Source organism: Triticum aestivum, chromosome 5A (assembly GCF_018294505.1).
Source record: "Triticum aestivum cultivar Chinese Spring chromosome 5A, IWGSC CS RefSeq v2.1, whole genome shotgun sequence".
NCBI lineage: Eukaryota > Viridiplantae > Streptophyta > Magnoliopsida > Poales > Poaceae > Triticum > Triticum aestivum.
In genome coordinates this window covers 5,545,115-5,559,121 of record NC_057806.1, presented here as the reverse complement: position 1 = coordinate 5,559,121, position 14,007 = coordinate 5,545,115, and positions in this window count along the sequence as shown.

Sequence of the window (14,007 nt, the reverse complement as noted above, 5' to 3'; positions counted from 1 at the left end):
CGAGTTTGTACCCGATCACGCCATTCCTAGCCTGTTTGGCTATATCATTGTCGTGACGATTCTAACTGTGCTACATGGTCCTTATTCTCGGAGCACCAATTTTCGACGATGAACTAACCTTACGTCGATCCTCATCGTCATACCCTTTCACCTTAAACAACAAGCTTGAGTTCGAGTTTGTGTCGTAACTGTGGTTCCAATAACCTCTTGCTTCATCATTCCTTTGACTTGATGTCGTCGCTGATTGACTACATCTGCATGAAATCTCTCGACAATTGTGTCGTGATCATCATCAACCTTATGAGCTCTTCCAGGAATTCAATTAAATTCATGATGGGTAATACCATCCTTGCCCCTCGATGATTCCTGTTCTCATCGACCACTTTATTGCCTTCCGTTCAACACAACTTGTTCGCGTTTTGTGTAAACCTTGAGGTCACTGCTACCCAGCAGTTGATCTTCCTTACCTCGGAAGTATTACCATCACTTTTTGTCAAGAATGTGGTGAGAATTTCACCACCTCTTAATAATTCTTGATATCTTAATACTTCTTGCCATCTTCGTTCATTCCTTGGTCCCCGTATTGTTTTCAACCGGAATACCGACAATGGAGCTATGACTTGTGAAATCAAAACTTCTAGCAACCCTATTGCTTTGAAGTGAATGGGCGATAGTTCATTCTAAGTCTTTCGATAATTGAATCACCATTCTAACATCGACCGTGCAACCCAACCCATATTTCGGGTGCACCGTTCAACCAATGTTTAATTATGTATGTTTTCCTCGAGCATGTCCCATTATATCATTTGATCTAACAAATGTCATCCTCTTGTTCACATTATCGTGGAAATCCATCCATTTGGAATTCTCGATGAATTGTCGCTGAGCCCATCAGCCACCTCCTCATCCCCTCCTTGGTTTAATGATGAACTATTGCTTCAGAAACCCGCTCCCATAGTTCATTTCCCGAGAATCTTGCAATGTCATTTCGTCGATTTGTGTTGCACCTTTTCCTCTCGGACCCCTTGAGTCTGAGGTATCATGACACCAATTGGATATGAATCTCGGTCAGATATGATGGATGGGACAACTTTCCAAGAGTTATGATATTGATCCTTTGATGACCCAGTAACATGATGTCATGCCTAGCACCCCCCCCCCCGGCTGGAGGACCTATCATTATAGATTCCTTTTCAGCAAGGTTATCCATTCACCGATGAGGAAATTGTAAGACTTATTCTACAAGTTGTTCCTGATGGATCCTTCGTGTTTCCAAAGTCTGATCTTCACCTGAAGACCATGTCACTGCTATCTCGAAGCATGTCAATGGTACTCCGATTTTCAACAGGCACGTTTGAAGCACGATGCTATATTTTAATTATCAATTATCCTAACACCGTTGTATGAGTAATATCATGAGATTCCTCCCCCCTTACCTAAATGGTTTTCTACTTTATATCCTGTCATGGATATCTTGCTCTGCTTGTCCTTGGGAAGGATATACCCTCGAAATATGTGTTTAAACATATTTTCCTTTCCATTGTTCTGTTTAATCTGATGATCATATTTTCCTTCCATTGGTTTGTTTAAACCTTTTCTATGATCTATATGATATAAGCAATAATAATCCACTGCTTGTGCAAACACCTCGATGTACAACTCTGTCAGTAAGACCTTGTTACTACTGTTGATGACTTCCGGTAACCGCCGATGGACGAGAACTTTGCCTATTGGTCCGCCTCGTTCAACGAGCAGGAAAATAGTTCTCTTCGTCCCTCGCCCTTGGTATCGATGTTGTCGCCGACTTAATCGACAGGCTACCCCCTGACATGCCTTGCTTGCATGATCACGCAAGACGTCTCCGCCCTTCCTACTTCTAACCCACATGGTGGGCCCACAACCCACAGTTCCACAGGATCGAAACCTGACTCTCCTATACCCCCTGCTGTCGAAGTTATTCCTCGCGCTTGGCTTCGTATTTAATTCACGGGCCACCTTCCTAATGCTCTATTCTGGTAACAGACGCAATACTTACTCTCGCTGCTCTGAAACCCTTTCTCACTCTGGTTCAGACTTCGAGCAACTATCTATCCACTTGGAACCTCTTATTGTACCTTCGTACCTTACTCTTGATGTATTCGATATGTTCAACTCGAGAGATAATCTTATGCTCACTCATGGGTTAACCCCCAGATTGTTTCCCTCATAAGCATTCTGTCGTAGCCGAGCTGCCCCTTACCTATTCGTAAGTACGTTGGAGTTCCCGAGAAAAGAACGACATCACCATGATGACCTGAAGCAGAGAACTGAAGACATCAATGTAATGGGTCGACCTCTTCGAGAAGAGCTACTATGATCGAGAAGAATCGTTAGAATTTCGTAACCAGACCCCTTCCCCCTTATAACCGATCCTAAATCTCGGGACGAGATTTCTTGTAGTGGAGGAGAATTGTGACGCCCGGATAATTAAGCTACAGTGATTCCCCGCTAATGATGCCACGTCACCACGGTTACTGTGATAAACTCTCGATAGTTCAGAACCGAAACAAATTCAAAATTTAAATAAAAGAAAACAATAAAAGTTTTCAAAAATTAAAACAAAAATGTTCGGTGGTTGCCAAATATTACAAAGATAATTATGGTGTAAGGTTCACAATTTTATAAAATGCCTAAGTGTTTATAAATAAATAAAAACAGAAAAGAAAATAAATAAAAGGAAAACAGAAAACAATACAAAAAAAAAAGAGGAAGGAAACCCCACTGGCCCAACTGGGCCAAGCCCACCAGGCCCAGTCGGCCAGCCCCCCTGGCCCGGCCCACCCCTCACTCCCTTATCCCCCCCTCCCCCGGTCGGCAAACCCTAGCCGCACCCATTCGCCCCCCCGATCCCCTCCTCCTCCCTCCCCGCGCCGATCTGGATCGGCTCCGCCCGATCCCGTCGCCCCCCCGACGCCGGCGACCGATCCGCCGCCCCGACCTCACCTCGTCCCCTCCTTCCCGACCGGCCGCACAGGGCGCAAGGCCCCTCGTCGCCTCGGGCCGTCCCCGACCCCCACCCCACCTCGCCGGATCCGCGACGCCGGACGGCCGCCTCCCCGCCCTCCTCCTCACCGGTCGCCCCCGACCGTCTCCGAGCACGCCTCCGAGACCCTGCGCCCCCCCGTGAGCCCTTCCCCCCCCCCCCCCCCGTGGATCCCCTCTCTCCCCTCGTCCCCCTCCCGAGCGCCACCACCGCGCCCCCCCCCCATCGCCGGCTCCGGCCGCCCCCCCCACGTGCCCCCCGGCCTCCCTCTTCCTTCTCCTCGCCCGAGCCTCGGCCCCGGCGAGCCGCCGCACCTGAACGCCCCCGCGTCGTGGATCTCGTCGCCGGCGCCCCCCCCGGTGACCAAATGGTCACGGGGCCGAGCCCGTGGTGCTCAGCGCACCGCGCGACTCCCCCCTCGGCCTCCGTAGCGCACTGTCGACGAAGATCCGGACCACCCCGCCGCCTCCGCCGCTCGCCGGCGCCGTTTCCGGCCGAGTCCGGCCGTGGCCTTGCCACCAATGGACGCGGCGTCCTCTCCCCATTCGAACGCACCCACCCGCGGCCCCTTTTGGCCGCCGGGCGACGATTCCGGCGAAGTCCGGCGCCCCCTCCGCCGCGGACGCCCACCGGAGCCCCCAATGCCGGCTGCCGACGTGGCCGACACGGGGCCACCCCCTGGGTCAGTGAACCGTGGGCCCTAGGGGCCCGGCCGGTCTGTTGACTCGGTCAGCCAGGCTGACTGGACCGGCCCCTGCCTATGACATGGGGGCCACACCCCCCAGAACGTTTAAAAAAAAAGGAAAAAAGAATTTAGAGAAATATAATTAATAAAAATAATAATGAATAAAATTAATTAAATAATTAATTAGTTAAGTAAATAATTAATTTAATTAATCCTGATTAATTAAAGCTAATGACTAATTAACCTAATTAACTACTGTTAATTAAACCTAACTAAGATAATTAGTTAACAGTCACTAACGAACGGGACCCACCTGTTAGGGTTGACTCAGTCAACCCCTGTTGACTGCTGACGTCAGCATGACATCATGCCGACGTCATAAATACATTTTTTTCGAATTAATTAAATAAATAATTAAATTCCAAAATTGTTAAAATCTTTTAAAAATCATATGTTTTAATCCGTAACTCGGATTAAAATATTTTCAACATGAAAGTTGCTCAGAACGACGAGACGAATCCGGATACGCAACCCGTTCGTCCGCCACACACCCCTAACCTATCGAACTCGCAACTTTCCCCCTCCGGCTCCTCTGCCCGAAAACACGAAACACCGGGAATACTTTCCCGGATGTTTTCCCCCCTTCACCGGTATCACGTACTACCGCGTTAGGGCACACCGAACACCGCGTATTGCCTTGTTATATTTTGTGATGCTTTGTTGGCTCTGTATTCATTATTTCTTCCCCCTGTTCTCTCCGGTAGACTACGAGACCGACACTGCTGCTGACCAGTTCGACTACGGAGTTGACGAACCCTCTCTCTTGCCAGAGCAACCAGGCAAGCCCCCCCCTTGATCACCAGATATCGCCTATTCTCCTCTATACTGCTTGCATTAGAGTAGTGTAGCATGTTACTGCTTTCGTTAATCCTATTCTGATGCATAGCCTGACATTGTCGCTACATCTGTTGATACCTTACCTGCAATCCTAAATGCTTAGTATAGGATGCTAGTTTATCATCATTGGCCCTACATTCTTGTCAGTCTGCCTTGCTATACTATCGGGCCGTGATCACTTGGGAGGTGATCACGGGTATATACTATACATACATACATACATACTATACAGATGGTGACTAAAGTCGGGTCAGCTCATTGAGTACCCGCAAGTGATTCTGACGAGGGGGCTGAAAGGACAGGTGGCTCCATCCCGGTAGAGGTGGGCCTGGGTTCCCGACGGCCCTCGACTGTTACTTTGTGGCGGAGCGACAGGGCAGGTTGAGACCACCTAGGAGACAGGTGGGCCTGGCCCTGTTCGGCGTTCGCGGATACTTAACACGCTTAACGAGATCTTGGTATTTGATCTGAGTTGGCTACGAGCCTATACGCACTAACCATCTACGTGGGAGTAGTTATGGGTATCCCGACGTCGTGGTATCAGCCGAAGCACTTCAGACGTCAGCGACGGAGCGGCGCGCGCCGGATTGGAACGTAAGCCTGCTCTTGTATTAAGGGGGCTAGTTCCGCTTTCGGCCGCGTACGCAACGTGCAGGTGTGCTATGGGCGATGGGCCCAGACCCCTGCGCGCTTAGGTTTAGACCGGCGTGCTGGCCTCTCTGTTTTGCCTAGGTGGGGCTGCGACGTGTTGATCTTCCGAGGCCGGGCATGACCCAGGAAAGTGTGTCCGGCCAAATGGGATCGAGCGTGTTGGGTTATGTGGTGCACCCCTGCAGGGAAGTTAATCTATTCGAATAGCCGTGATCTTCGGTAACAGGACAACTTGGAGTTGTACCTTGACCTTATGACAACTAGAACCGGATACTTAATAAAACACACCCTTCCAAGTGCCAGATACAACCGGTGGTCGCTCTTCCTCAGGGATACGAGGGGAGGATCGCCGGGTAGGATATGCTATGCGATGCTACTTGGAGGACTTCGACCTACCCTCTTCTGCCTATTGCAAGACGGAGGCTGCCAGAAGCGTAGTCTTCGACAGGATTAGCTATCCCCCTCTTATTCTGGCATTCTGCAGTTCAGTCCACTGATATGGCCCTTTACACATATACCCATGCATATGTAGTGTAGTTCCTTGCTTGCGAGTACTTTGGATGAGTACTCACGGTTGCTTTCTCCCCCCTTTTTTCCCCTTTCCTTTCTTTCTGGTTGTCGCAACCAGATGCTGGAGTCCAGGAGCCAGACGCCACCGTCGACGACGACCCCTACTACACTGGAGGTGCCTACTACTACGTGCTGCCCGCTGGCGACGACCTGGAGTAGTTTAGGAGGATCCCAGGCAGGAGGCCTGCGCCTCTTTCGATCTGTATCCTAGTTTGTGCTAGCCTTCTTAAGGCAAACTTGTTTAACTTATGTCTGTACTCAGATATTGTTGCTTCCGCTGACTCGTCTATGATCGAGCACTTGTATTCGAGCCCTCGAGGCCCCTGGCTTGTATTATGATGCTTGTATGACTTATTTTATTTATAGAGTTGTGTTGTGATATCTTCCCGTGAGTCCCTGATCTTGATCGTACACATTTGCGTGCATGATTAGTGTACGATTGAATCGGGGGCGTCACACCCAACTTGTTTGGGACTAAAGGCTTTGTTGTTGTTGTTGTTGTATAGGTCATCAGATATGTTTGTCGAGGCTTTGGCTAGCAAATTTGTTAATTTTTGCACATAGTATCCAATTAGGTTTGCTAGATTTATTTTTTCATTCTATTAGTTGCAGGCCTCATATGATAACTTGCTTTCCTTTTGCCCGCAGGATCTTCACTAAGATATATCAAGCAGAGCTCATCACAACATCCTGTGACGTTCTCAACCATGTTATCCTTCACGATAAACATATTTTGAGGGAGACAAGAGAGCATCCAAGCACGACCATGTTGAACTTGATGTCTTGCTGCAGTACAAGCGGCTGTTGTCCCTTGATCCAGGTATGATTTCTGAAGATTATTTCACTAATTAGCTATACCCAGTGACCAGTGTAGATCTGGCACGTCCACTTCTAAATGAACAAGATATTTCAAGGTGATGCATCGTGTCGTGGTCGTTGTCTGTGCTATCCGTCTTCCTCATTTGTGCTAATTTGATTACTCTTTTTTGAAGGCAGTGCATCGTCGGGTTTCTCATAACATGTTGGTAGATTTTATTTATTGTCTTCTTAAGAAATAGATCGACCCAAAACATTGTTCATATTTACAGGTTGATTATTTTCGTAGATTTATAATCCAAATACATGACCCACTACAAGATTACGAGCTTGGAGTCGTCCTTCTTGTTTAGGAGGGCAGATTTGGTACTAAACAATTAATTGGTGTTGATAGACTTGTACTGTGAAAAATAATGGTAATATGAACAGACTGATAGTGGTACACATAGGGTGACAAGGAGTTATTATTTTCATTCCTATATGCAACTTTTCTGGCACTAACCAATAGCATTGTGCTGCCAGAACACCGTATGCTTAGTACTGATTAAATTTTATTATCAGCAAGTCATATGCCTTGGTTTGGTGGTGCACACCGCAAGAGCTCCTTAAATTTGGGGACCCATCAAGCCACAGTTTCATGGTTCTCAAGAACATTTATCTCGAGAAAATTCCAAATATTTTGGTACCAAATTTGTCTTTTCGTCATCCCATTTTTCTGATGTAAGTTGGATGACCTTCATTCAGTTAGAAGTATAAGAACCGCAACAGCTGCTGAAGGGTTTGATTAAGTTAGAAAAAAACTTCCACAAAATCTTGTCCCAATAAAATTTACCTATAAAGGAATCATTTTAGAAAATAGATACAAGATCCTTATCAGTTTGAGATGTTCAACTCCCAACTTGTCTTCTTTGTTCTGTTCTGTGCAAGTGTATCTTGTTGATTATGTGGATGGTGTACTTGTACATACTAAAATTGCGGGCAAAACAAAGTGATGGATGGTCTACAAGATGATATTAATGAATTAATCTTCAGGGTAAAATAATCTAACCAACATGCATCTGTTTAGTTTGAAATAATATTGCCTTCAAAATGTATGAATGCAGTCTTCGCATCTAATGTTGTAGAATCAAACATTGATGTTGCCTTACTAAGCATGTATGTAAATTCTCTTGGGGAGGAAAAATATTCACTTGCAATTTGCAACATTGTCCTGAAAATACATGAGGTTCACACATATAATCATCTGTTTTATGTGGTTTGTTATTTGTGATCAATGCAAATGCTTAGAATTTTTAAAAGCGTGATCAATGATCTCTATTTATATCAAGATAACTAATGGAAAACTGTCTTCGACAACTTTAAACCTAACTCTCGACACATTCAAACTTATAAAGTGTGGTACCATCTCATATGATGAATATTACTTTGGCGCACACCTCGTCCCCCTTATAGCGGCGGTGGATCGACATGAACACTAGGGGAGGGGATCAAGGCGGTGGATCGACATGAACACTAGGGGAGGGGATCAAGGCAGAGAGCGGGGCGGTTGGCGGGGGACTCCTCCTTGGCTGTCTGTACGGAAGTATGGTGTGAAGGACAGAGGGTGTCATGGTGACGATGAGGTGGGCGCCATCTGATTTTAAAGGAGTGAGCTTTGGGAGAAATGTCTTGCTATGGCGGAAAACCAAGCGGGAAGGGGAGGGTTCGACGGGAAAAGGGAAGGGTATGTTGTGGGGTGAGTTTTTTTTTTTTTAGGACCGAGTGCTGGAGACAATATGGTAGATAGTCCGGACACGGACTGTCCAGATGATTGGATTTTGAGGAGCCTGCTGGAAGCTTGTTTTATACCCTACACGTTAGGACGTATGCGGGAAAAGGGAACTTCAACCTTGGAGACGACCTAATCGTTTCGTTGATTCATTTATGTGAATAGTAGCCCGTAGCAATGCATAGGCGTTTTACTAGTATTAGTTAGTCTATCGGTCGGTCGTCTAATAAAGTGGGCAGCTGGCGGGAGAGATTTTGGTAGTCCGGCCGAGGAAGGACTTTTGATTTGGCGACAAGTCAAACAAGGATGCTATCAGTTTTGTGGAGGTGGAACGTCTACTAGCTTAGCTAATAATGAATGTGAATTAGTAGATTAGTAGATTAGAGTGCATGCGGCGGGCATTAATGAGGGTGTTCCCGACGCATGCATGCATGCGTGCTCTGCTCATTTGGCGTGCGCGAAAACAGAGAGAGATGATGCTAAAAAAAAAGAAGGCCAGGAGACGATCGATTTCTTCCGCGTGGTCTCAAGAACGATGCGTGCAGGAGCGGGACTCGGACGAGATCTCAAGAAAAGAACGCCAGCATGCATGGCAACTACTCCATGGACTGCCATTATATATAAACCAATGGAAAGCCAACAAAAAATGGTTGCAAGTTATTGTGGTACCAAAATCTCCCATCTCTTTGAGTTCTATATGGTATAGTATATTATCCCATGTGTTGACGACAACCATATCATATATAATTTTCAACAATAGATTGTTCTCGTTGTGCAAAAATCATGATTAATTATCACAATAGAAGCAAAAAAGCATTGATGCAGAACATCAAAAAATATGTTGATGCACGCAATAAGGAAGAATGGAGGTCAGTTGCATATGCGTGAATGATCAGTTAGGTGACATTCTCACCAAAACTTTGGGGCACCTTAAGTTTTTGCAGTTCGCTAGGGGATTAGAGTTCAAGCTTCCAAGTAAAGCACATCATGCTTAGTGCTAACGAAATATGTTCACCCCCTTTTGTCATCGCCTAGCGGCCGGTGGTGGTGGTTTGTTGGAGGCATCTTGCCTTTGCCACTGTTGGGGACCTAACCTCATGTTCCGTCCGTCGGTCGAGTCTTGCCTGCTGCCTCATCCACAACACTCCTCTAGGTCAAGCGTGTCGAGTTATCCCGGGGTGGGTTCGACTACTTGCTGAGCCCATCTTTCTTCAATTTATTTTCCGTGTTGGTGCCCCGAGTGGTTGCGTGCATTAATGTAATTAATGGTAGGAGAGAAATCCCGTTGGTCGATACCGGAGGCGGGCAGCACCTGCCGGCTAGAATTGCGGTGGTTGAGAGAGAAGGGGGAATGATAGAGTAGGTAATTGGCTAGATAGAGATGCATGCAATGTTGGTTGTGCGTGCATGCGCGTGTAGGAGACTTGGTTTTGTTTTTCTTCCTTTTAGTCGCGAGGAAAGAAAGCTACTTAGTGTCGTTTGTGTCAATCCGCGAGTGTAGATTTGGTTGGATCGATCGGAACCGCGCGCGAGCGTGCATGCTTGCTGAAACGGACGGGACGGAAAGCTAGCTCCCGTCCCCGGAGTTGATCGACGTGATTTATAGGGGTCTTGACGTGATTTGTAGGGGTCCCGTCCAGAGCTCGTCCATGCATGCCTAGGGCTGGGAAGATCGATGTGTGAAGTTGGAGGTCGAAGACGGGAGAGCTAGCAGTGGAGAGACGGCAGCGGCGGATGTTGGTTTGAAGGCCGAATTAAGGCGTCAGCATGGCATGTTGAAAAAAAACATTTTTTAAAAAATTTTACACGGCGGATTGCGTACCTGGCGGCCGGAGGCGAGGAGGACGGCAACCACGCTAGCCGGCGCGAGCGACGGTTCCTTGGCTCGTGTTCGACTGGGCCGTGCTCGCCGGCGATCGCTCCTAGACCTCGCCACCTAGGTCAATGCAACGAGGACTGCCGAGTGCCAGAGAGAGAGGGGGGGGGGGGGGGGGGGGGGGAGGGGGGGTCACGTCGATGATGTGATTCTCTAGCGCGTGTCCTTGACGTCGATGATTTGGAGTGGGCAAATAGAAGACGACGTGGAATTTGGGAAGAATCAGCGGCACCTTCATCGATCGCGTCGTTCGTCTTGTACATATATATGCGTGAATGATCAGCTAGGTGATCGATATTCTCACCAGGACTTTAGGGCACCTTATATTCTGGGAGTTGGATAGCTATGGGATTACAGTTGAAGCTTCCAAGTAAAGCACATACTAATGCTTAGCTTAGCGGGTGTTGTGTTGGTTTAAGTATGGATCGTGAGTTTACATACATGGGTGCTTGACTTACAATGGATGAATGGATCAACGATCTAACCTTTTGAGATGGTGGTTGTTTGTAAATCCAAGAGTTCAAATTCCATTCTCTTTTTTCTTTGCGAGCGAGCGACATGTGCATACGTACGTATACGCCACGCCGACGACTCGACGGCGGCAAAGGACCCCCCACCTACACTAGCTAGGTCACCATGCATGGTGCCATGGTGGACACCTGCGTCTGCGTGCATGTCATGACAGCCAGCAAGCACAGGACGTAGTACCACACACAACACTGGTATACATGCATGCATGCACGCACGCCCGAACCCATGCATGGTCGCCGTACGTCGTGCTTCTCTTCACTTGTCGTTGCGCCACCCACCGAGCTGGTCACGCTATGATCCATCCATCACCTCCAATCGACAGCTGGGTCAAGGCATGCATGCATCTTCTCGTCGGCGTCGTGCCTCCGCGAATCTCGTCGGAGCCGGCCGCCATCGTGGATCGCGGGACGTGCTACCACGATCAGCCCATCTTGCCACGGTCTCCGTCTTCTTATTGTCATGAGAAGATGGAGCGTGGACTGCTGTGCTGATTCCACCCAGCGCCTCCATCTCCTTGGCGTGGATGATTTGGAGCGTGCAAATCAAAGACGTGGAATTTGGGAAGAATCCTTGGCCGCGTCGATCGTCTTCTTCTTCTTCCACAAACAACAACAACAACAACCACCACAAGAAAAGTCGGCTTGTCGGTGGAGATAGAGTGGAGGCGAATGCACGGGCTCGCCGGTGGAGATCGAGGTGAGGAAGGCTTTCTCTAGTCGCCTTGCAAAGAACATCGTGCTTAGCGGCAACGAAATATGCTCACCCCGTTTGTCATCGCCTGGCGACCGGTGGTGGTGGTTTGTTGGGGCATATATCATGCTCTGTCGCTGCCTCATCCACGGCACTCCCCATGATGGCTTAGTTAGTCGCCGCGAGGGGCATATATTGCATTGATTGGTGCACCGGACACGTATATATAATGTACAGAGAGGGGCAACAACCTCAACTATACAGATGAGCTAGGAGGTGAGCCCAAGACACAATATACACATACACAATATATTCAACATGGACGACCACGACTCTGCGGGCTCGGTCCTGCCTCACCCACTGGTAGAGATGGGGGGATGCCACGAAGTAGGAGTGGGTCCTGCCAAACCTGTCGTGCAGCATCCCGATCACCCTACCGTCGGCGTCGACAAGTGGCGCCCCGGACATCCCGGCCACGCTGTCCACGTCGACCTCAACGAGGATCATCCTATATCCGAGATCTTTCGTGCTCATCATCTCCACACCTCTGGTGCAGCTCGTCCACCCCATGGCATCCCCTGGAGGCCCGTTCACCGCCGCCCAGGCCATGAGCATGCAACGAGCCGTCCGGATATAAGGAAGGCCGGTCGAAGATATGAGGAAGCTGGTCGGATTTTTCTTTTTAACCGGGCAGCAACGAGCCGTCCGGCCGAGCATAGGGATTGTTGGTTTGGTTTGGGAGCCTGCCTCTAAAAAAGAAGATACTCCACGAAAACACGGCAACTCTTTGATACAAATCTGTCGTACAGAGTAAATGAGCTCGCTACATGTACCATGGGCTCGCTACAGAGTAAATGGCATCCTTAGATTGGAGGTCATAGACGAGTGTGCACGCTTCGCCAGCTAGGCGCACACCTTCACTTTCGCCTGGCCCTAACCCATTAATGAAGGTTTTAGATTTATTTCCAGCAGATCACTTGATAAGGTACTCTGGCCGGATGATTAAAATGAATGGGAAATAAGAAGGGGTTTATCCAGGTTCAGGCCCTTGCAGAGGAGGTTAAATTGCACTCCCTGCTCATGCATATTGCTTATGTATATAGGGGTTACAATGATCGATGGATTGAGCAATTGTTCTAAGGTTTTGTGTCTATCGACTAACCTACCCGCAACCTATATGGGTATCGGGGTCTAGGGTTACACGATCCTAGTTGGTTGGAGGAACCCTCCTGGACGCCGGTTGCCTTGTCATACGCTAATAGTCCTTTGGGCCCTTCTCAGATCCATGGGTTGGGGTGATGGCCCAGGAGAAGCCGACCTAGGGGGCCTTGGACCGGCCTATCAGGCCGGCTTCCGGCATGATGAGCATCCCTCAACCATAACACCAGGGCACTGAGGCAATGTGTTCTTCCGCCTCACTACAGGTTTTCTTTTTCTGTTTGTTTTTGACAATTTTATTATTTGGTTTTCTTTTGTCCTTTTCGGGGGTTTTCACAAAATGTCCAAAAATGTTTGTTCAAAACCATATTCGAATATTAAAAAATGGATTTAAAAATATTTCTGTTAATGTTTTCACAATTAAAAAAACATTTGTGTTTTCAAAAAATAATTTTGTTTTGGGGAAATTTCAAAAAGAATCAAACAATGTTCACAATTTTGGAAACATTCATGTTTAAAGAGTGTTTGGATTTTGTAAAAAAATATCAAAATTCAATATTTTTAAAAATAAATAAGTTTTCCAATATTTTTCAAGAAGCTATAATGAAAAACCCTGAGTGAAAGCAAAAAACCGCTTCAAGTGTACGACACCGAAAAATCATACACGCTACCGGGTTTGTACAGTATGATAGGAATTGACCGGCCAGCAATGGTCCCTATGTGTTTTCCCACCTATTTGACGCAACAAATAGCAGGAGAGCTCCTCTACAATGCTTATGGCGCTAGTTGGCGCATCAGCGTTCACAAGCACGCTCGGTTTTGCGCTTTACACACACTCGGTTCCTTGTCTGGTTGATGTACGGTTGCCTCTTTTTTCTGGTTATTCTGAAAAAAAATCAACAACTACTCTTTTTAAAAACCGACTATCAGTTTTTTGTCAGATTTGAAAAGTTCAGTGATATAAAATTCTGCAAGAATTTAAAAGAAGTTCAAGATTTTTCTAAACGTTCTTGAAATTTAAATTTTCATGATCGAGAATTTGAAAAAGTTTATGAATTGTTAAAAATATTCAAAAATGTGGGGGAAAATTCATGATTTGTTTTTAAAAATCGTAACTTTGAAAGATATGCATAAATTTGTAAGAAAAACACAAACTTTGAGAAAATAAATTTGAAAATGATCACTAGTTTTGAAAAAAAGGAAATGGTGAATATTGAAACTAGGTGAGAAAACAAACACAGAGTAATAAATGACAGCAAAAAGCTGGCCTATACCTTCCAGGAGCTTCCCAATTCCGAGAGGGAGTTTCCGCTCGAGAGCTTAATGGGGCCGGCACTTAGAAA